At 36.7% G+C, this 24,098-nt stretch overlaps 1 pseudogene; it reads right to left on the bottom strand.

Annotated features, from left to right (window-relative positions):
• Positions 1 to 12,819, bottom strand: part of LOC129657104 (UDP-glucuronosyltransferase 2C1-like) — a 38,954-nt pseudogene extending 26,135 nt beyond the window's left edge.
• Between the last annotated feature and the right edge of the window lie 11,279 nt (positions 12,820 to 24,098).

Below are 24,098 nucleotides of genomic sequence, written 5' to 3' on the forward strand. Positions count from 1 at the left end.
GTATAGAAGGAGAAGTTTTGAAACTACTGTAAAATTAAGACCAATAACTGGAAGTAGGAGGCTTAAGTCCAATCCCTGACTCCAGGGAACTCCTGACTCCAAGGAACATTAATTGACAGGAGCTCATCAAACGCCTCCATACCGACACTGAAACCAAGCACCGCACAGGGGCCAACAAGTTCCAGGGAAAGACACAAGAAGCAAATTCTCCAGCAACAAAGGAACACAGCCCTGAGCTTCAAGATACAGGCTGCCCAAAGTCACCCCAAAACCATAGACATCTCATAACTCATTACTGGACATTTCATTACACTCCAGAGAGAAGAAATACAGCTCCATCCACCAGAACATCGACACAAGCTTCCCTAACCAGGAAACCTTGACAAGCCACCTGTACAAACCCACACACAGCGAGGAAACGCCACAATAAAGAGAACTCCACAAACTGCCAGAATACAGAAAGGACACCCCAAACTCAGCAATTTAAACAAGATGAAGAGACAGAGGAATAGCCAGCAGATAAAGGAACAGGATAAATGCCCACCAAACCAAACAAAAGAGGAAGAGATAGGGAATCTACCTGATAAAGAATTCCGAATAATGATAGTGAAGTTGATCCAAAATCTTGAAATTAAAATGGAATCACAGATAAATAGCCTGGAGGCAAGGATTGAGAAGATGCAAGAAAGGTTTAACAAGGACTTAGAAGAAATAAAAAAGAGTCAATATATAATGAATAATGCAGTAAGTGAAATTAAAAACACTCTGGAGGCAACAAATAGTAGAATAACAGAGGCAGAAGATAGGATTAGTGAATTAGAAGATAGAATGGTAGAAATAAATAAATCAGAGAGGATAAAAGAAAAACAAATTAAAAGAAATGAGGACAATCTCAGAGACCTCCAGGACAATATTAAACGCTACAACATTCGAATCATAGGGGTCCCAGAAGAAGAAGACAAAAAGAAAGACCATGAGAAAATACTTGAGGAGATAATAGTTGAAAACTTCCCTAAAATGGGGAAGGAAATAATCACCCAAGTCCAAGAAACCCAGAGAGTCCCAAACAGGATAAACCCAAGGCGAAACACCCCAAGACACATAGTAATCAAATTAACAAAGATCAAACACAAAGAACAAATATTAAAAGCAGCAAGGGAAAAACAACAACACACAAGGGAATTCCCATAAGGATAACAGCTGATCTTTCAATAGAAACTCTTCAAGCCAGGAGGGAATGGCAAGACATACTTAAAATGATGAAAGAAAATAACCTACAGCCCAGATTATTGTACCCAGCAAGGATCTCATTCAAGTATGAAGGAGAAATCAAAAGCTTTTCAGACAAGCAAAAGCTGAGAGAATTCTGCACCACCAAACCAGCTTTCCAACAAATACTAAAGGATATTCTCTAGACAGGAAACACAAAAATTGTGTATAAATTCGAACCCAAAACAATAAAGTAAATGGCAACGGGGTCATACTTATCAGTAATTACCTTAAACGTAAATGGGTTGAATGCCCCAACCAAAAGACAAAGACTGGCTGAATGGATACAAAAACAAGACCCCTGCATATGTTGTCTACAAGAGACCCACCTCAAAACAGGGGACACATACAGACTGAAAGTGAAGGGCTGGAAAAAGATTTTCCATGAGAATAGGGACCAAAAGAAAGCAGGAGTAGCAATACTCATATCAGATAAAATAGACTTTAAAACAAAGACTGTGAAAAGAGACAAAGATGGTCACTACATAATGATCAAAGGATCAATCCAAGAAGAAGATATAACAATTATAAATATATATGCACCCAACACGGGAGCACCGCAGTATGTAAGACAAATGCTAACAAGTATGAAAGAAGAAATTAACAATAACACAATAATAGTGGGAGACTTTAATACCCCACTCACACCTATGGATAGATCAACTAAACAGAAAATTAACAAGGAAACACAAACTTTAAATGATACAATAGACCAGTTAGACCTAATTGATATCTATAGGACATTTCATCCCAAAACAATGAATTTCACCTTCTTCTCAAGCGCACATGGAACCTTCTCCAGGATAGATCACATCCTGGGCCATAAAGCTAGCCTTGGTAAATTCAAAAAAATAGAAATCATTCCAAGCATCTTTTCTGACCACAATGCAGTAAGATTAGATCTCAATTACAGGAGAAAAACTATTAAAAAATCCAACATATGGAGGCTGAACAACACGCTGCTGAATAACCAACAAATCACAGAAGAAATCAAAAAAGAAATCAAAATTTGCATAGAAACGAATGAAAATGAAAACACAACAACCCAAAACCTGTGGGACTAGGTAAAAGCAGTCCTAAGGGGAAAGTTCATAGCAATACAGGCACACCTCAAGAAACAAGAAAAAAGTCAAATAAATAACCTAACTCTACACGTAAAGCAACTAGAAAAGGAAGAAATGAAGAACCCCAGGGTTAGTAGAAGGAAAGAAATCTTAAAAATTAGAGCAGAAATAAATGCAAAAGAAACAAAAGAGACCATAGCAAAAATCAACAAAACCAAAAGCTGCTTCTTTGAAAGGATAAATAAAATTGACAAACCATTAGCCAGACTCATCAAGAAACAAAGGGAGAAAAATCAAATCAATAAAATTAGAAATGAAAATGGAGAGATCACAACAGACAACACAGAAATACAAAGGATCATAAGAGACTACTATCAACAATTATATGCCAATAAAATGGACAACGAGGAAGAAATGGACAAATTCTTAGAAAAGTACAACTTTCCAAAACTCGATCAGGAAGAAATAGAAAATCTTAACAGACCCATCACAAGCACGGAAATTGAAACTGTAATAAAAAAATCTTCCAGCAAACAAAAGCCCAGGTCCAGACGGCTTCACAGCTGAATTCTACCAAAAATTTAGAGAAGAGCTAACACCTATCCTGCTCAAACTCTTCCAGAAAATTGCAGAGGATGGTAAACTTCCAAACTCATTCTATGAGGCCACCATCACCCTAATACCAAAACCTGACAAAGATCCCACAAAAAAAGAAAACTACAGGCCAATATCACTGATGAACATAGATGGAAAAATCCTTAACAAAATTCTAGCAATCAGAATCCAACAATACATTAAACAGATCATACACCATGACCAAGTGGGCTTTATCCCAGGGATGCAAGGATTCTTCAATATCCGCAAATCAATCAATGTAATACACCACATTAACAAATTGAAAAATAAAAACCATATGATTATCTCAATAGATGCAGAGAAAGCCTTTGACAAAATTCAACATCCATTTATGATCAAACTCTCCAGAAAGCAGGAATAGAAGGAACATACCTCAACATAATAAAAGCTATATATGACAAACCCACAGCAAACATTATCCTCAATGGTGAAAAATTGAAAGCATTTCCTCTAAAGTCAGGAACAAGACAAGGGTGCCCACTTTCACCATTACTATTCAACATAGTTTTGGAAGTTTTGGCCACAGCAATCAGAACAGAAAAAGAAATAAAAGGAATCCAAATTGGAAAAGAAGAAGTAAAGCTCTCACTGTTTGCAGATGACATGATCCTCTACATAGAAAACCCTAAAGACTCCACCAGAAAATTACTAGAACTAATCAATGACTATAGTAAAGTTGCAGGATATAAAATCAACACACAGAAATCCCTTGCATTCCTATACACTAATAATGAGAAAACAGAAACAGAAATTAAGGAAACAATTCCATTCACCATTGCAACGGAAAGAATAAAATACTTAGGAATATATCTACCTAAAGAATCTAAAGACCTATATATAGAAAACTATAAAACACTGGTGAAAGAAATCAAAGAGGACACTAACAGATGGAGAAATATACCATGTTCATGGATTGGAAGAATCAATGTAGTGAAAATGAGTATACTACCCAAAGCAATCTATAGATTCAATGCAATCCCTATCAAGCTACCAACAGCATTCTTCACAGAGCTAGAACAAATAATTTCACAATTTGTATGGAAAAACAAAAAACCTCGAATAGCCAAAGCTATCTTGAGAAAGAAGAATGGAACTGGAGGAATCAACCTACCTGACTTCAGGCTCTACTACAAAGCCACAGTTATCAAGACAGTATGGTACTGGCACAAAGACAGAAATATAGATCAATGGAACAGAATAGAAAGCCCAGAGATAAATCCACGCACATATGGACACCTTATCTTCGACAAAGGAGGCAAGAATATACAATGGATTAAAGACAATCTCTTTAACAAGTGGTGCTGGGAACTCTGGTCAACCACTTGTAAAAGAATGAAACTAGAACACTTTCTAACACCATACACAAAAATAAACTCAAAATGGATTAAAGATCTAAACGTAAGACCAGAAACTATAAAACTCCTAGAGGAGAACATAGGCAAAACACTCTCTGACATACATCACAGCAGGATCCTCTATGACCCACCTCCCAGAATATTGGAAATAAAAGCAAAAATAAACAAATGGGACCTAATTAACCTTAAAAGCTTCTGCACATCAAAGGAAACTATTAGCAAGGTGAAAAGACAGCCTTCAGAATGGGAGAAGATAATAGCAAATGAAGCAACTGACAAACAACTAATCTCGAGAATATACAAGCAACTCCTACAGCTCAACTCCAGAAAAATAAATGACCCAATCAAAAAATGGGCCAAAGAACTAAATAGACATTTCTCCAAAGAAGACATACAGATGGCTAACAAACACATGAAAAGATGCTCAACATCACTCATTATCAGAGAAATGCAAATCAAAACCACTATGAGGTACCATTTCACACCAGTCAGAATGGCTGCGATCCAAAAGTCTACAAGTAATAAATGCTGGAGAGCGTGTGGAGAAAAGGGAACCATCTTACACTGTTGGTGGGAATGCAAACTAGTACAGCCACTATGGAGAACAGTGTGGAGATTCCTTAAAAAACTGGAAATAGACATGCCTTATGATCCAGCAATCCCACTGCTGGGCATACACACTGAGAAAACCAGAAGGGAAAGAGACACGAGTACCCCAATGTTCATCGCAGCACTGTTTATAATAGCCAGGACATGGAAGCAACCTAGATGTCCATCAGCAGATGAATGGATAAGAAAGCAGTGGTACATATACACAATGGAGTATTATTCAGCCATTAAAAAGAATACATTTGAAGCAGTTCTAATGAGGTGGATGAAACTGGAGCCTATTATACAGAGTGAAGTAAGCCAGAAAGAAAAACACCAATACAGTATACTAACGCATATATATGGAATTTAGAAAGATGGTAACAATAACCCTGTGTACGAGACAGCAAAAGAGACACTGATGTATAGAACAGTCTTATGGACTCTGTGGGAGAGGGAGAGGGTGGGAAGATTTGGGAGAATGGCATTGAAACATGTAAAATATCATGTATGAAATGAGTTGCCAGTCCAGGTTCGATGCACGATACTGGATGCTTGGGGCTGGTGCACTGGGACGACCCAGAGGGATGGAATGGGGAGGGAGGAGGGAAGAGGGTTCAGGATGGGGAACACATGTATACCTGTGGCGGATTCATTTTGATATTTGGCAAATCTAATACAGTTATGTAAAGTTTAAAAATAAAATAAAATTTAAAAAAAAAAAATTTGAAAGTAAAGACCTTCTTTTCTATACATAATTATAATTCCTGTCTCACAAGACTTTGTTCTCCTTGGTGAAGATAGAGCACTGCATAATAATTTTATGGTGTAATATTTGCCATTTTGACATATTTAGCTCATAAGCATTACCAAAGGGTGACTTTTGAACTGAAGTGGAGACCAAGTGAACATGAACAGAATAAGAACTCAGATTAGTGACTCTGCATTGAGTTATCTTCCTTAGTTTGGAAACGGAGCTTTATTTCTGAATTATATTTAATTACTGTGGCATAAGAACCTTACCCCGGAGAAGGCAATGGCAAGCCACTCCAGTACTCTTGCCTGGAAAATCCCATGGACAGAGGAGCCTGGTAGGCTGCAGTCCATGTGGTTGCTAAGAGTCGGCACAACTGAGCAGCTTCACTTTCACTTTTCACTTTCATGCATTGTAGAAGGAAATGGCAACCCACTCCAGTGTTCTTGCCTGGAGAATCCCAGGGATGGGGGACCCTGGTGGGCTGCCATCTATGGGGTCACACAGAGTCGGACACAACTGAAGTGACTTAGCAGCAGCAGCAAAAACCTTACCCAGAGTTTGGTGTCCTTTTGAAATATGTGCTCCATATCACTGATAGGAGGAACCCATATCTATCTATTTTCTCACCACATGGCTTTTTGAATATTTTCTTGATGTTCTAAGTGTGATGAAGTTTTGATCAGAAAATATAAGGATTTTTTATCTGACCAGGACAATCTTTTTATGTAAAAGATCACAAACAAATCTCAGTAATTTAGGGGCTGACTCTGTTAATGACACAGGTATTAAAAATCCAGTTTCAGATCCAAGACAGACCCCATACTGGAGCCTTACTGGTGTTAACCAGGAGTATAATCTTATTCACTTTGTGTGAAGTTTCTCTCCCATGCTTTATTCTAATGACAGTTTTACTGAGATGTATTTTATATGCCATACAATTCTTCTTTTTAAATAAACAATTGAGTAGTTTTTAGTACATTTATAACATTATGAAAACATCACCACTGGCTCAGTGATAAAGAATCTGGCTGCCAATGCAAGAGACTCAAGAGATATGGGTTCCATCCCTGAGTCAGGAAGATCCCCTGGAGTAGGAAAGGGCAACCCACTCCAGTATTTTTGACTGGAAAATTCCATAGACAGAGAAGCCTTGTAGTCTAGTCCATGGGGTCACAAAGAGTGGGACATGACTGAGCACACATGTGCATGCATATACACCATTATTAAATTCAAAAGCAAATTTATTACTCGCAAAAGAAATCCTGTATCCATTGGCCATCATTCTCCATTTTTAAACCTGTAACCTATTTTTTTCTTTACTTGCCTGTTCCAAAATAATTTTATTTCCCTTAATATAAATGAATTCATACATTATTGTATCTCTTTCATTGCCTTCTTTCGCTTAGCATAATGTTTTTCAAGGTTCATCTGCATGGTAGTATATATTGGTACTTCATTACTTTTTGTTGCTGAAAGATTTTTGTTGAGATATACTTCATTTTGTTTATTCATTCATTGGTTGATGAACTTTTGGGCTTGTTTTCATGTTTGTCTATTATGAATAATGCTGATATGAGCATTCATGTATATGTTTTCTGTATACATATGTCATCATTTTTTGTGATTTTAAACCTAGTAGTAGAATTGCAGGGTCATATGACTGCTTCACTAACCTTCATATTATCAGATGACATCTTTTTCCTGTTAATTCTCCACTCCTGATTTAGTAATCTAGAGTGGTAAAGAACCCACCTGCCAATACAGGTTAGATGTTTACAGACGCGGGTTCAATCCCTGGGTCAGGAAGATCCCCTGGAGGAAAGCACTGGAAACTCACTCCAGTATTCTTGCCTGGTGAATGCCATGGACAGAGCAGCCTAGCAGGCTGCATTCCTTATGGTCCCACAGAGTCAGACACGACTGAAGCAACTTAGAATGCATGCACACACTTAATGCATCTTATTGAAATGAATCTGATATTGTAGGAGAAATAAAAAAGCAGTTTATCTGAATAAGAAGATTGTGAGACAATATCTCAAATTTGGAAAAGCATTTCCGAATTTCCAAAAGCAATGCTACATTTGATATAATGCTGGGGCATTCTGAATTTTTAATGATTAAAGAATTATTTATATCCTTTAAGAACAGCATAGGAAAGTGAGCCTATGCTTTGTTGTGTTATTTATTATTGATTTGTTGTGTACTTTTGTGTTCTGATACTGTGAAGTTAAAAACTTGAGTTATATATTTCTGAAAAAATCATCCATTAAATTATGATTCTGTTACCCTTTTAGACATTGACCATTTTTTTGTCTAACCTAACAGTTCTTTTCCTCCAAAAATGTTTATAAATATTTCCTTAATATACATTTTGACACAGATACCATTTACTCATTTCCTTGTCAATTATTTGAACATATCTATGACATGATTCAGTTTATAATTGTATAATTTATGTTATCCTTTTACAATCTGAAAAACATGCTTGAAATATATTTTATAATGAAGATCCTCAATGGATCCTGAATAGCAATCTATATGTAATAACATTTTAAAATTTATGAGAGTCAAAGAAATGTTTTTCTTCTATTGACCAAGCCTTTATTATTCTTTCTTAGATTATCGATATATTCCCCAAAAGAATATTCTAGCGTGCCAAGAGTTAGGAATAAATCAGAGACAGAGTTATAACCTATCACTATTCCTTACTATAAAAGAGTTTTCAAAACTGAGTACAAAGTTGCTGGAACCAGAAGTAAACAAATAGCTTCAGTCCAGCTGTAGATCAGTCACTGCTTGATCCGTGACTCAGAAAATGTCACCAAAATATTTTGTTTTCTTTTCTCACTTTTGCCTTTTGCAGCTTGGACTCTCACTTTGCAGCAGTTTTGTCCACATTTTTTAGGGTTGATTCTAGAGATATACAGAATGGCAACCCACTCCAGTATTCTTGCCTGGAGAATCCCATGGATGGAGGAGCTTGGTGGGCTACAGTCCACGGGTCACAAAGAGTCAGACACGACTGAAGCGACTTAGCAGCAGCAGTAGGTCATATACCTTTTGTGAATCTGTGGCATATTTCTGGGCAGCATACTTCAGTAGAAGCACTCATATGGTTTGTGAGTTGTAGAAGAAATAATTTCTCAGAGGAAATTTTGAACAGATATCTTGAGAAAAATGAAGTGGCTACATAAAACAAGAGATCAAAAGTGTAAAGAAAACTGTTAATTATTTAGGAATAAGCTTAATTTTTAGTAATGATAGGGTTTTAGAGATATTGATACTTCTGTTTAAAAAATAGCGACAAAGAAAACACTTTTAAAATTCATGTGGAACTAACTACAAGACTTCAAATAGTCAAAGCAATCATGATAAAGAAGAACAAAGATGGAGGCATCATAGTTTTTGATTTTAAGCAATACTTCAAAGCTGTACTAATCAAAATGATATGATACTGGCATAAAAGCAGACCCACTGATCAATGGAACAAACTCAAGAGCCCATAAATAAGCCCATGCATATATAGCCAACTAACATTTCACAAAACAGCCAGAAATATTCAGAGGAGGAAGACAGTCTTAAATAATTCTTGCTGAAAAAACTGGATATTTACATGCAAAAGAATGAAACTAGACCCCAATTTTACTTCACTACAAAAATTAACTTGCAATGGATTAAGAAGAATATAAATGGAAGTCCTGAAGCCATAAAATTCTTAGGAGGAAATATAGAGGAAAACCTTCTAACATGGATCTTGGCAATGATTTTTTAAATACAACAACAAAATCATAAGTGATAAAATTAAAAAGTACAGACTAATTCACATTATAAAGCTTTTGAACAGCAAAAGAAATGATTAACAAGATGAAAAAGCAACCTATGAAATGAGAGAAAATATTTGCAAACCATGTATCTCATTTGTTGTTACTATATAAAATGTCTAAGGAAGACAAAGAATTCAACAATGGAAAAACCAAATAATTCAATTAAAAAATGAACAAAGGACATGAATAGACATCTTTCCAAAGAGAATACTCAAATAATCAACAACTACATGAAAATGTTCTCAACATCACTAATTACCAGAGAAATGTAGCTCAAAACCACAATGAGATATCAACTTTCACCTATTAGGATAGCTATCATTGAAAAGAGAACAGATAAAAAATACTGCTGGGGATGTGGAGAAAAAAGAACCCTTGTGCTCTGTTAGTGGGAATGTAAATTGGTAAAGCTACAATGGAAAACAGTGTGGTTGTTCCTCAAAAACTTCTAAATAAAACAACTACGGCACTCCTATGTCAGTTGCATCATTATTGACAATACCCATAACATGGAAACAATCTGTTTTTCAGTGAGTGAATGGACAAAGAAAATATGGTTATATATATAAAAAAAAAAGAATATTATTAAGTCATGAGAAAAAGAAACAATCTGCCACTTGCTTAAACAAGAATGGAACTTGAAAGAAATATGGTAAGTGAAGTAACTCAGAGAAAGACAAATATTGTTTGATATTATTTAAATATGAAATCTAAAAAGAAAGTGAAACAAAAAAGAAAACAAAGTCACAGAGAACAGACTGGTGGTTTCCATATCCTAGGGATAAAGGATAGACACAAAGGTGAAGGTGGACAAAAGATAAGCAAGTTCTGGGGATCTGATGTACAGTTTGGTGACTATAGTTAATAATTGTGGTTGTTTTTTTAATCACTAAGTACTGTCTGACTCTTTTGCCACCCATGGAGTGTATCCTGTTAGTCTCCTCTCTTTATGGGATTTTCTAGGCAAGAATACTGAAGTGGGTTGCCATTTCCTTTTCCAGAGGATCTTTCTGACCTAGGGATCAAATGTACTGGCAGGTAGATTCTTTACTACTGAGCCAACAGGGAAGCCCATCGTTGTTAATACTGTATTGTATATTTGAAACGTGCTAAGAGAATAAGTCTAAAGTTCTCGTCTCAAAGGAGAAGAGAATTTTAACTATGTGTGGTGATGAATGTTAACTAAAGTTACCTTAGTGATCGTTTCACAATATGTACAAATATAAAATCATCATGTTGTATACCTGTGATGAAACAATATGGTTTTAAATCAGGACAAGAAAAATTTAACATAACAAGTTCTCTGCCATTTGAGCCAACACCCTGCTTCCCTTTAATATACATTTTTCATCTCCATTGTACATTATCAAGATCTCCTTAGAAGATACAGGAATGTCTACTCACAATGAAACAAAAACAAACAAAAATTACGATTTCCTCCTGGCACCAGCAAAGTAACTCCTTAGGAGATAACATTCCTTACTTAATCTTTCAAGAGGTCACAGTGACCCACCACTTGCTTTATTGGCCTCTATAAACTTTCAGTATATTACTCTGATGTAAAACCCTTTATCTCAAAAACGTATAAACTGTTCTTTGACTTCTAATTGGTGAAATATTCTCCAGAGCTTTCTGAAAGACTCTCTCCTGGGTTATAATCCTCACATTGGCTCAAATAAAATTTTCCACTTCTTTCTTAGGCTAACTATTGGCTAATTTCTTCATCCACACCTGAAACTAATACAATATTATATGTTAATTATATTTTTTTAAAATCTAACTAAATAATGCAAGTAGGGTACTGCCCTCTCTAAGATAATTAGTATATTGTGCAAAATCATCCTTAGCACAATTAAATAAATTAAATAAATGCTATTTTAAAAAATTAGTTATGAAAAATTAAAAACAAAGGGGCACACAGACTTACTGAAATAGAGAAAATCTTTTTGTTGGAGTCAAAGCTCATTAATTGACTTTAATGTAGTTATGAACAGAACAATAACAACAGGATGACAATGAGATAAGTTTAAACATCTAGAAACATGGTCCTTTAGAGAAAAATCTTCCATGTTTCTCCTTTGGGAGACAAGAGTAGAGAAACCAAGATTTATATATTTCTTTTCCAGTTTCATGCTCACCACATTCCAAGCCCGGGAATCAGCCAACCAAGTGTTGATAGGATGCAAATATAAAGCTTGAAAAAAGAGAAGATTAATCAGAAAGAAAACAGAGTATATAAAAAGAGAGGTAAAAAAGAGAGAAATACTCCAGGGTTATAGAACTTACACTGTCAGATTTGAGTTTTCCAGATACTTGAAAAAATTAGTAACATCAAACAAGATATATGGAGAAATAAAGAGAATATTTCTTCTGTGATATATATTTTCAATACACAATGATCTGAAACAAAACAAAAAACCAAAAGCTTAAAAAAAAAGGAAAAATTAAAGAAAAGGTTATTATTTTCACTCAAAACAGTTAAGCAACAGAATCTTGTATCTCACTTAAAAGAAAACTTTTCAAAGGCTTTATACAGTCAGATAGACACTCACATTATACATATGAAATAAGAATCATTATGGCATGCAAATTTCTCTTACCTAAAAACTTGCTGTAATACTCATTCCATTCTGGAAATGAATAATGTGCAGATATCACATCACTCATGGTATACAATAACCATTTCTCCAGCCTCTGTATAAAAGTCATACTATCTGTCAGTCTTGATGTAACATCAGGAATATATGAAGAAAGCATAAGAAGCCCAGCACACAATCTCTCAATGACTTTTTCATAGGAAAATTGTAAAGAATATATAAATGGAATATTGATGAGTTCAACCACTAATTCTCCACAAAGGCTTAAAGGGTCAGCATACAGATACCAAACTTAGCTGTCTGTATCCTGCTAAGTAACTCCTTCTTTGTGACAGCACTATCACATACTCTTTTGGCTGTTGCTAAAAAAAATTTGATTATTTTTATCAGTTTTACTTGCCGGTCCCATCATGAAAGTTTTGGCAGTTCAAAAGAAAATGTGTAGAGACCAGCACTGAATTCTTCCATGAAACTTTCTTTATTTATTGGAAGTTGAAGAATCTCCACATTAAAGGGACTCTTGGATGATCAAACAGAAAACTTGTTGAAGGTACCAGGATGGTTATCTCATGTCAATGAAAATGGAGTTCATCCAGAATAACTTTTAAATTAATCCAGTGACTAAAATCCATGGGCCATACAAGTACCTTCCCAGTAGTCCTTCCTTTCAGGGTCAAAGAACGATAAATGTAGCATGAAAAGGACACAGAAGCCTTTTGCAGTTTTCATGACGTTAACTGTGCTCAAACAAATTCTGGGTTTAAACCAAGTTCATGAAACTCACAATCCAAAGGTCTCTCTGAGCTTCACAGTCACTTTATAGATGGTTGGACTAAACTTTGAGTTATGTACTTTGCATTAAAGATTAAAAGGAAATGCAACTGTTTTGATGGAATGAAAAATATCAATAAAGTCAATAAAATGAGTTAAGAAACCCCTCAGAATGAGAGTTTCCAAACTTATTTCAGTTCAGTTCAGTTCAGTCGCTCAGTCGTGTCCGACCCTTTGTGACCCCATGGATCGCAGCACGCCAAGCCTTCCTGTCCATCACCAACTCCCGGAATCCACCCAAACCCATGTCCATCCAGTCGATGATGCCATCCAACCATCTCATCCGCTGTCGTCCCCTTCTCCTCCTGCCCTCAATCTTTCCCAGCATCAAGGTCTTTTCCAATGAGTCTTTAGTTGATATAAAAAAAAAAAAAGGCATATGAATTTAAACATAAATTCATAATAATTTCTAAATAATGTTAAGAAAATCCATCATCTCATGTGTATTCAATGAAGACTAGATTTTTTTTGGCAAATAAATAAATAAATGGTGACTAGATGGGGAAATAATGGAAATAGGAAGAGACTTTATTTTGGGGGGCTCCAAAATTACGGAAGATGGTGACTGCTGCCATGAAATTAAAAGACACTTGCTCCTTGGAAGAAAAGCTATGACAATATAGACAGCATATTAAAAAGCAGAGACAATACTTTAGTCAACATTACTTTAGACAACAAAGGTCCATCTAATCAAAGCTATGGTTTTTCCAGTAGTCATGTATGGATGTGAGAGTTGAACTATAAAGAAGGCTGAGTGCTGAAGAATTGATGCTTTTGAACTGTGGTGTTGAAGAATACTCTTGAGAGTCCCTTGAACTGCAAGAAGATCCAACCAGTCCATCCTAAAGGAAATCAGTCCTGAATGTTTATTGAAAGGACTGATGCTCAAGCTGAAACTCCAATACTTTGGCTACCAGATGCAAAGAGCTGACTCATTGGAAAAGACCCTGATCCTAGGAAAGACTGAAGGCAAGGGGAGAAGGGGATGACAAAGGATGAGATGATTGGATAGCATCACCGACTCACTGGACATGAGTTTGAGCAAGCTCCAGGAGTTGGTGATGGACAGGGAAGCCTGGCATGCTGCAGTCCATGGGGCCACTAAGAGTTGGACACAACTGAGCAGCTGAACTGAACTGAGATTTTTTTTTTTAATATTTTGGATATTTTTCTCTGCTTTTATTTGAATGTTTGTTTGAACAGGACAGTCTCTGTAGTGTTTTTCTTACTGATAAATCTGCTAAATATTCAGATAAGAATGAGGCCATCAGTTACTGCCAGATGGAGTGATTATGCATACTTTGAGATGTTAAGGCAGAGAGATTTAGATCCAAATGTTCTGATGCTGAATTCAGTACTCTTCCTGCTAAATCACATCTATCTTTAAGAGAAACAGAGAAATATATATTTTCACTATTAGTGCAGCTTATTCAAGCTCTGGTTCTCATCAGACTAATGTTATGTTGAGAAGAGATACTTTATTAATAGAGTGAAGAAAGGAAGTCATGAAGAACATAACTTGATAATATTATCCTTCTTTCCAGCAAATCTAATTGTATTATCTTTGCCTTCTTGTTCTAAAATAATTTTTATAATGTAAAATTCCATTTTTTTTTGCTTGAATTTTTCCAACTTGAATTCACTACACTCTGTAGAAATGAATCCAATGATATTTAGGGACATTTGCTTAAAAAGTTTATTTTCCTCAAACAATTAAACAATAGAAATATATAATGATAGCATTGTCATAAGAATAATTGTTTCTTAACAAAAATATAATTGTGTAATTATCCAATTGTTTACTATTTCTACACATTCTACTCCAAAATTATAAGTCAATCTATTTACATTAGTATACTTCACCATTATAGTCATTTATATATCTAATCTGGAATTACTACAGAACCCTTATGGTCTCACCGCTTCAAATTCTGCACACATGCAACTCACATTCATAGAGAAATTTTGCTGCAGTTTAAGTTGTATCTGACTCTCTGGGACCTCATGGACTGTAGCCTGCAAGATTCCTCTATCCATGGGATTATTCCAGCAAGAATATTAGAATGGGTTGCCATTTCCTCCCCCAGAGAATCTTCTTGACCCAGGATCGAACCAGCGTCTAATGAATCTCTTGCTTAGCAGTCAAATTCTTTACCACTGAATCACCTGGGAAGCTAGAGAAACTTCACTGATTTTTTTTTTTAATTCTCTTTCACAAATTATCTTACTTGAGCCAAATGTTTAAATAACTATGTCTTATATAGATATTAAAATCTATACTCTCTGAAATGGCCCACAAAATGCTGACTTTATTTCTAATCTTATGTTGTTCCACATTCCTTCTCCATTGATATCAGCTTTCTTTGAGGTTTTCATGGTAAGAATTTCTTCTCTGGAATGACATCAGCAAGACTGCAGAATAGGAGATCTCTACTGTCATCCCCACAGAACAATGATTTTGGTAGTTACCTTAGGATGAGCATAACTTTATGGGAATCTGAAAGCCCAATGGAGAAGTTTCAGCCCACCATGGGAGCAAATAATCCTAAGAATGTATGCATTGAAGAACGTAAGATGAACAGTTTTGCTTTTTCTGTCACTTCTTCCCAATTATCATGGTTCAGTGCCACAAAAGATCCATGTAAAATGTAATTTCTCCAACATGGGGAAAGTGAAATTGTATGAGTCAGTGCATGGTGTCCCAGCAATAAGGAATGCCTTTTTTTTTTTTTTTTTTTTTTTTTTACTTTGCCAAGATTACTGAGTGATCTGCAAAGCTAAGGGGTTACAAGAGGCTGGTATCACTGCTGAGTCTTAGAACTCCTCAAAGCAATGCCACTAACCACTTTGTGGTTCTTCCTACTAAACAATTTGCAGACTCCATCAGGTGGACTTCCCACCATCTCCTTGGACACCTCATCTGCAGACCAGTCTGAGTGGCCACAGGCTTCCCCAGTGCTTCATCTGTCTCACCCACACCACTCTGCTCCTCCTCCCTGACCCACACAACCATCTCCTCTGTGCACTGCCATGGACAGCAAGAGTTAGCAAATGCAGAAATCTGACCCATATCTGTAGTACTGGAAGAATACTCACAACCTTGAACATTTCAGGACTCTATACTTGAGAAGACAAATGGGAAACTCTCAACATGGGGCTGGTATTGTGGGATCAAAAGGAGATACACAACCTAAATAAATCCCCCACAAGAGGGAGAAATCAATGTGGAAGAGACATTGGGAGGTCGTCTGTGGGGGTCACAAAGACTTGGACATAACTAAGCATCTAACACTACACTGCTACTACTATTTCATACAGTTAATATAAACTTTTCAAGGCATCTTCACAAAAATAGGAAAAACATTACTAATATTTGTATGGAGCCATAAAACACCCTGAATCACCAAAACAATCCCCAAAAGAAAGACAAAGCTGAAGATATTACACTTCCTGATTTCAAATTATGTTTTAAAGAAATAGCAATCATGAACTGAAATGACACTGGCATAAAATATGGGCAAAGACCACTGGAACAGAGTTGAGAGTAAAAAAATTGTAAGAAATATGGGCAACTAATATTCAACATGAGTTCCATAACAATAGATGGAGAATGGACAATCCTTTCAATATACAATATAGGAAAACCAGATTACCATGTCCAGAAGAATGAAACTGGACCTCTATCAAATGCCACTCACAAACTTAGCATGAAATGGATAAAGAATTAGACATAAAAACAAAAACCTAAAGCATTCCTAGAAGAATAAATAGGGAACATGTTCCTTGATATGGTCTTGGCAACAGTTTTTTGGATTGACCCCAAAAGCACAGCAGTAAGAACAAAAGTAAACAAGTGGGACAACATCAAAATAATAAGTTGTGCACAGCAAAAAAAAAAGAAAAGAAAGAAAGAAAGAAAAGGCAACTGACAGATGATATCAGCAAGCCACATACCTGATAAGGCATTAATATCCCCAAAATATAAAGAACTCATATGTCAAACCCAGTCTCCCAATTTACTTTGCTGTACCACAGAAATGGTGGCTCAGTGGTAAAGAATCCGCTTGCCAAGCAGGAGACAAAGTTTCAGTTCCTGGATTGGGATAAACCCCTGGAGAAGAACATGGCAACCCACTCCAGTATTCTTGCCTGGAGAATTCCAAGGACAGAGGAGCCTGGCAAGCTACAGTTCATTGGGTCGCAAAGAGTCAGACATGACTGAGCAACTAAACAACAATGACAGCAGAAATTAACACAACATTGTAAGTCAACTATACTCCAATAAAATTTAATTTAAAAAAAAAAGCTCATACAATTAATAGTAAAATAATCTGATTTAAAACTGATCAGACACATTGAATAATTTTTCCAAAGAAAACATACATATGCCCAACAAAAAAATTGAAATGTATTTCTAACCCTCACAGAAATGCAAATCATAGCCACTCTTTGATATATCATCTAACACTGTTAGAACCAGTTCAGTTCAACCACTCTGTCATGTCCAACTCTTTGCGACCTGCTGGAATGCAGCATGCCAGGCTTCCCTGTCCATCACCAACTCCCAGAGCTTACTCCAAGTCATGTCCAGCAAGTCAGTGATGCCATCCAACCATCTCATTCTCTGTCATCCCCTTCTCCTCCCACCTTCAATCTTGCCCAGTATCAGGGTCTTTTCAAATGAGTCAAATGAGTCAGCTCTTTGCATCAGGTGGCCAAAGTATTGGAGTTTCAGCTTCAGCATCAGTCCTTCCAATGAATGTTCAGGACTGATTTCCTCTGGGAAGGACTGGTTGGATCTCCTTGCTGTCCACAGGACTCTCAAGAGTTTTCTCCAACACCGCAGTTCAAAAGCATCAATTCTTCAGCACTAAGCCTTCTTTATAGTCCAACTCTCACATCCATACATACTGGAAAAATCATAGCTTTGACTAGATGGACCTTTGTTGGTAAAGTAATGTCTCTGCTTTCTAATATGCTGTCTAGGTTGGTCATAACTTTTCTTCCAAGGAGCAAGCGTCTTTCAATTTCATGGCTGCAGTCACCATCTCAGTGATTTTTGGAGCCCCCCAAAATAAAATCTGTCATTGTTTCCATTGTTTCCCCATCTATTTGCCATGAAGTGATGGATCAGATGCCATGATCTTAGTTTTCTGAATGTTGAGTTTTAAAAGTATGAAAAGGGTGAAAGATAGGTACTTGTATTTCATCATGTCATATGATTTGCTGATATTATACACCAGAGAATTGTATGTAAGGGTATAAAAAGGACATCTCTTAGGGAAATAAATGCCAGGAAGTGAGAATGTGATTTTAGGATCTCAGTCTACTCAGCCAAGTTTAGAGCCAGAATCTAGAACATTAGTAGAAATGGAGTGGGATTCAGAAACAAAGAACCTAGGGAGGAAACAAAATTGAGAAACAAAAGGTCAGTAGCAATCCAATGTGAACTGCAGAACTGATGTTTCTCTGCTCCATAGACTGCATATTATTCTAAGCCCCAACTGTACTGCTTTTTAAAATATTACAGTTGATATCCTCATAAATATATGGATAATGTTAGATCTGAGATTACAGATGAATCATTATTTTTGGTAAAATATGTTGAATATAGCCAAAACAAATACCTCCCTCACCATAAAAGACAGCCACGTTTAGAAATCAAAGCATAGAATTTCATGGATCATTTTTTATTTATGACACATAGAACTTGACATTGTGATCATATATATATGCACATATGTATAAAATATTTGTGTACACCTGTGATAATTTAAAAATTTTATTTTAAATTAAGTCTTGATATGGAAGAAATTTGAGCAGGATTTTCTAACATAATGATGTATAAGATGTAACTAGTTTAAATATAAAGTATTTTAGAACATGTTATTATAACAGACTAGGAAAGTCAGACATCATAAAAATCCAGTAAAAAAAAATTGCCTATTAAAAGTAAACTGGAAAAATAAAGCATGTTACAAAGGTTTAGCCACTGCATACTTAAAATTATTAGCAAATTGTTTATTTAATACAATGATGTATAGATGATTTAAATAGGCAAATATTAGTGTTTAAGAGAAGTTCCGGTTTCTGTAAAATAGAATAGATTCACTTATTTATCAGAGTAGTTCTTTTGAAAAAAACAGAAATTTCAGAAATAAGGTATATAAACCTTGAATTACTTAAGCTCCTTATGTTAACATAATTTTATATTATGCAAGACATCTTGATTTTGGCATAAAATGGTACAAGATTCAATTACGGTTTTTAAAGAGTATTATTGGTCATAACTTTCCTTCCAAGGAGCAAACTTCTTTTAATTTCATGGCTGCAATCACCATCTGCAGTAATTTTAGAGACCCAAAAAATAAAGTCTGGCACTGTTTCCACTGTTTGCTCATCTATTTCCCATAAACTGATGGGACCAGATGCCATGATCTTAGCTTTCTGAATGTTGAGCTTTAAGCCAACTTTTTCACTCTCCTCTTTCACTTTCATCAAGAGACTTTTTAGTTCCTCTTCACTTTCTGCCATAAGGGTGGTGTCATCTGCGTATCTGAGGTTATTGATATTTCTCCCAGCAATCTTGATTCCAGCCTGTGCTTTATCCAGCCCAGCGTTTCTCATGATGTACTCTGCATAGAAGTTAAATAAACAGGGTGACAATATACAGCCTTGACATACTCCTTTTCCTATTTGGAACCAGTCTGTTGTTCCATGTCCAGTTCTAACTGTTGCTTCCTGACCTGCATATAGGTTTCTCAAGAGGCAGGTCAGGTGGTCTGGTATTCCCATCTCTTTCAGAATTTTCCACAGTTTATTGTGATCCACACAGTCAAAGGCTTTGGCATAGTCAATAAAGCAGAAATACATGTTTTTTCTGGAACTCTCTTGCTTTTTCCTATGATCCAGCAGATGTTGGCAATTTGATCTCTGGTTCCTCTGACTTATTTAAAACCAGCTTGAACATCTGGAAGTTCACGGTTCATGTATTGTCGAAGCCTGGATTGGAGAATTTGGAGCATTGCTTTACTAGCATGTGAAATGAGTACAATTGTGCAGTAGTTCAAGAATTCTTTGGCATTGCCTTTCTTTGTTATTGGAATGGAAACTGATCTTTTCCAGTCCTGTGACCACTGCTGAGTTTCCAAATGTGCTGGCATATTGAGTGCAGTACTTTCACAGCATCATCTTTCAAGATTTGAATTAGCTCAACTGGAATTCCATCACCTCCACTAGTTGTGTTCATAGTGATGCTTCCTAAGTCCCACTTGACTTTACATTCCAGGATGTCTGGCTCTAGGTGAGTGATCGACCATCGTGATTATCTGGGTCGTGAAGATCTTTTTTGTACAGTTCTTCTGTGTATTCATGCCACCTCTTCTTAATATCTTCTGCTTCTGTTAGATCCATACATTTCTGTCCTTTATAGAGCCCGTCTTTGCATGAAATGTAACCTTGGTATCTCTAATTTTCTTGAAGAGATCACTAGTCTTTCCCATTCTGTTGTTTTCCTCTATTTCTTTACATTGATCACTGAGGAAGGCTTTCTTATCTCCTCTTGCTATTCTTTGGAACTCTGCATTCAGATGCTTATATCTTTCCTTTTCTCCTTTGCTTTTCACTTCTCTTCTTTTCACAGCTATTTGTAAGGCCTCCTCAGACAGCCATTTTGCTTTTTTTGCATTTTTTTCCCATGGGGATAGTCTTAATCCCTGTCTCCTGTACAATGTCACAAACCTCTGTCCATATTCATCAGGCACTCTGTCTATCAGATCTAGTCCCTAAAATCTATTTCTCACTTCCACAGTATAATCATAAGGGTTAGGGTTAGGTCATACCTGAATGGTATGGGTTGATTTAGGTCATACCTGAATGGTCTAGTGGTTTTCCCTACTTTCTTCAATTTCAGTCCGAATTTGGCAATAAGGAGTTCATGGTCTGAGCCACAGTCAGCTCTTGGTCTTGTTTTTGCTGACCATATAGAGCTTCTCCATCTTTGGCTGCAAATAATATAATCAGTCTGATTTTGGTGTGGACCATCTGGTGAAGTCCATGTGTAGAGTCTTCTCTTGTGTTGTTGGAAGAGGGTGTTTGCTATGACCAGTGCATTTTCTTGGCAAAACTCTATTAGCCTTTGCCCTGCTTCATTCTGAACTCCAAGGCCAAATTTGCCTGCTATTCCAGTTGTTTCCTGACTTTCTACTTTTGCATTCCAGTCCCCTATAATGAAAAGGACATCTTTTTTGGGTGTTAGCTCTAAAAGGTCTTGTAGGTCTTCGTAGAACCATTCAACTTCAGCTTCTTCAGCATTACTGGTTGGGGGATAGACTTGGATTACCGTAATATTGAATGGTTTGCCTTGGAAACGAACAGAGATCATTCGGTTGTTTTTGAGATTGCATCCAAGTACTGCATTTTGGATTCTTTTGTTGACCATGATGGCTACTCCATTTCTTCTAAGGAATTCCTGCCCACAGTAGTAGATATAATGGTCGTCTGAGTTAAATTTACCCATTCCAGTCCATCTTAGTTTGGTGATTCCTAGAATGTCGACATTCACTCTTGCCATCTCCTGTTTGACCACTTCCAATTTGCCCTGATTCATGGACCTGACATACCAGGTTCCTATGCAATATTGCTCTTTACAGCATCAGACCTTGCTTCTATCACCAGTCCCATCCACAACTGGGTAATGTTTTTGCTCTGGCTCCATCCCTTCATTCTTTTGAAGTTATTTCTCCACTGATCTCCAGTAGCATATTGGGCACCTACCCACCTGGGGAGTTCATCTTTCTGTGTCCTATCTTTTTGCCTTTTCATACTGTTCATGGGGTTCTCAAGGCAAGAATACTGAAGTGGTTTGCCATTCCCTTCTCCAGTGGACGACATTCCGTCAGACCTCTCCACCATGACCCGTCCGTTTTGGGTGGCCCCATATTTAAAAGCAGAGGCATTACTTTGCCAACAAAGGTCCGTCTAGTCAAGGCTATGGTTTTTCCAGTAGTTGTGTATGGATTTGAGAGTTGCACGGTGAAGAAAGCTGAGCGCCAAAGAATTGATGCTTTTGAACTGTGATGTTGGAGAAGACTCTTGAGAGTCCCTTGGACTGCAAGAAGATCCAACCAGTCCATCCTAAACAAGATCAGTCCTGAGTGTTCATTGGAAGGACTGATGTTGAAACTGAAACTCCAATACTTTGGCCACCTCATGCAAAGAGCTGACTCTTTGGAAAGACCCTAATGCTGGGAAGGATTGGGGGGGGGGGGAGGTGGAAAAGGGGATGACAGAGGATGAGATGGTTGAATGACATCACCGACTTGATGGACATGGGTTTGGGTAGACTCCAGGAGTTGATGATGGACTGGGAGGCCTGGTGTGCTGCAATTCATGGGGTCACAAACAGTTGGACATGACTGAGCCTCTGAACTGAACTGAACTGAAAGAGTATTATAGAAAAGGACATTATCTTAGTGTCAGAAAAAATGCTGCTTTGGTTACATGAATTAGGTCTTAAAACTTGCAGCATTAGTGTTTATGTTTTTTAAACTCTATATCTTAAAGTATAATAATTATTTAAAACTCATAAAATTAAGAAAACATAATTTTTAGATGTATTTTTATAGTTAATTCCCCATTGAAGAATAAATTTATGTTTACCTTGTTCTTATTTGTGCCGCTATTCCTGTAATAAAACTGAAAAATGCCCAAATCATTCATATTTGTCCTACTTCCCTGGTGGTTCAGACAGTAAGGCGTCTGACGCCTGCACTGCATGAGATCCAAGTTCAATCCCTGCATTGGGAAGATCCCCTAGAGGAGGAAATGGCAATCCTCCCCAGTATTCTTGCCTGGAAAATCCCATGGATGGAGGAGCCTGGCAGGCTACAGTCCACAGGGTCCAAAGTGTTGGACATGACTTTCTTTAAGATAATTCTATATTCGTTCTAATATATTTTTATGTTGTTAGACTAATCTGATAAACTAATATTTATTCTGAGATTGTAATTTAAGGTCTATTTTGCCTGGGATATAAATATCAAAGTCTATGATAAATCATTACTAAATCTGGTTGATACCAGTTCAGTTCAGTTGCATCTGACTCTTCGTGACACCATGGACTGCAGCACACCAGGCCTCCCTATCCATCACCAACTCCCAGAGTTTACTCAAACTCATGTCCATTGAGTCGGTGATGCCATCCAGCCGTGTATTATGTTAAATAACTTTTTGGAGATAGACTTTAGAAAAGAATGTTAGAGACATCTTTTTTAAAGGGGAGAATTGGGTAATTCAAAATCATTGTCCAGACCCCCCAAAACTGATCCTGTATGATTAGAGAAGAAAGAAAGGGAATGTTCTTTTTTTTTTTTTTAAGATACCTTTTTTTATTAAAATTCAAGCTGTGTTTTCAAGCTTACTGCAGATTTCCAGCAGATGCTAGTTAGTAAGAAGCCTAAGTACTTGTGCTTGTAATAGTGATCAAAGGACCATTTATGAGAAGACCAGGGGAAGTGATGGAAGTGAAGGAGGAAATGAGAAAACCCACTGTGTTTCTCTTTAGATGGAGAAATCATTCCCCATAGCAAATAGCATTTCTGAGAAATGCATTTTCCCCAATGAATATGCAGTGTAGCTCTAAGAAGTTTGCTTCTCTCTCCAAATGTATATGTTCTAAGTAAAATTAATATAGGAAAAAAATTTTTTAATTAAGTTAGTTTAGGGCTTGCCTGTTGGTCCAGTAGTTAAGAACCCACCTGCCACTGAAGGAGACACGAGTTCAATCCCTGGTCCAGAAAGATCTCACCTGCCACGAGGCAACTAAGCCTGTTCAGTAAAACTACTGAACTCCCACTCTACAGCCCCCAGGCTACAACTACTGACACTCACGTATCCTAGAGCCTGTGCTCTGCAATAAAAGAAACCACCTCAATGAAAAGCCCACGGACTGCAACTAGAGAAGCCCCTGCTCACTGCACCTAGAGAAGGCCCATGTGCAGCAATGAAGACATAACACAGTGAAAGATAAATAAATAAATTAAGATAAATGTTTAAAAAATTGTTACTTTGAAAGGATGGGTATTAAATTCCAGTCATTTACTTTTGCTCCATCGTACCAACAATCATGCTAATATATGAAAATCACTAGTTCTCTGAAGCTATGAAGTGTTACAATA

This window comes from Bubalus kerabau, chromosome 7 (genome assembly GCF_029407905.1).
Source record: "Bubalus kerabau isolate K-KA32 ecotype Philippines breed swamp buffalo chromosome 7, PCC_UOA_SB_1v2, whole genome shotgun sequence".
Lineage (NCBI taxonomy): Eukaryota > Metazoa > Chordata > Mammalia > Artiodactyla > Bovidae > Bubalus > Bubalus kerabau.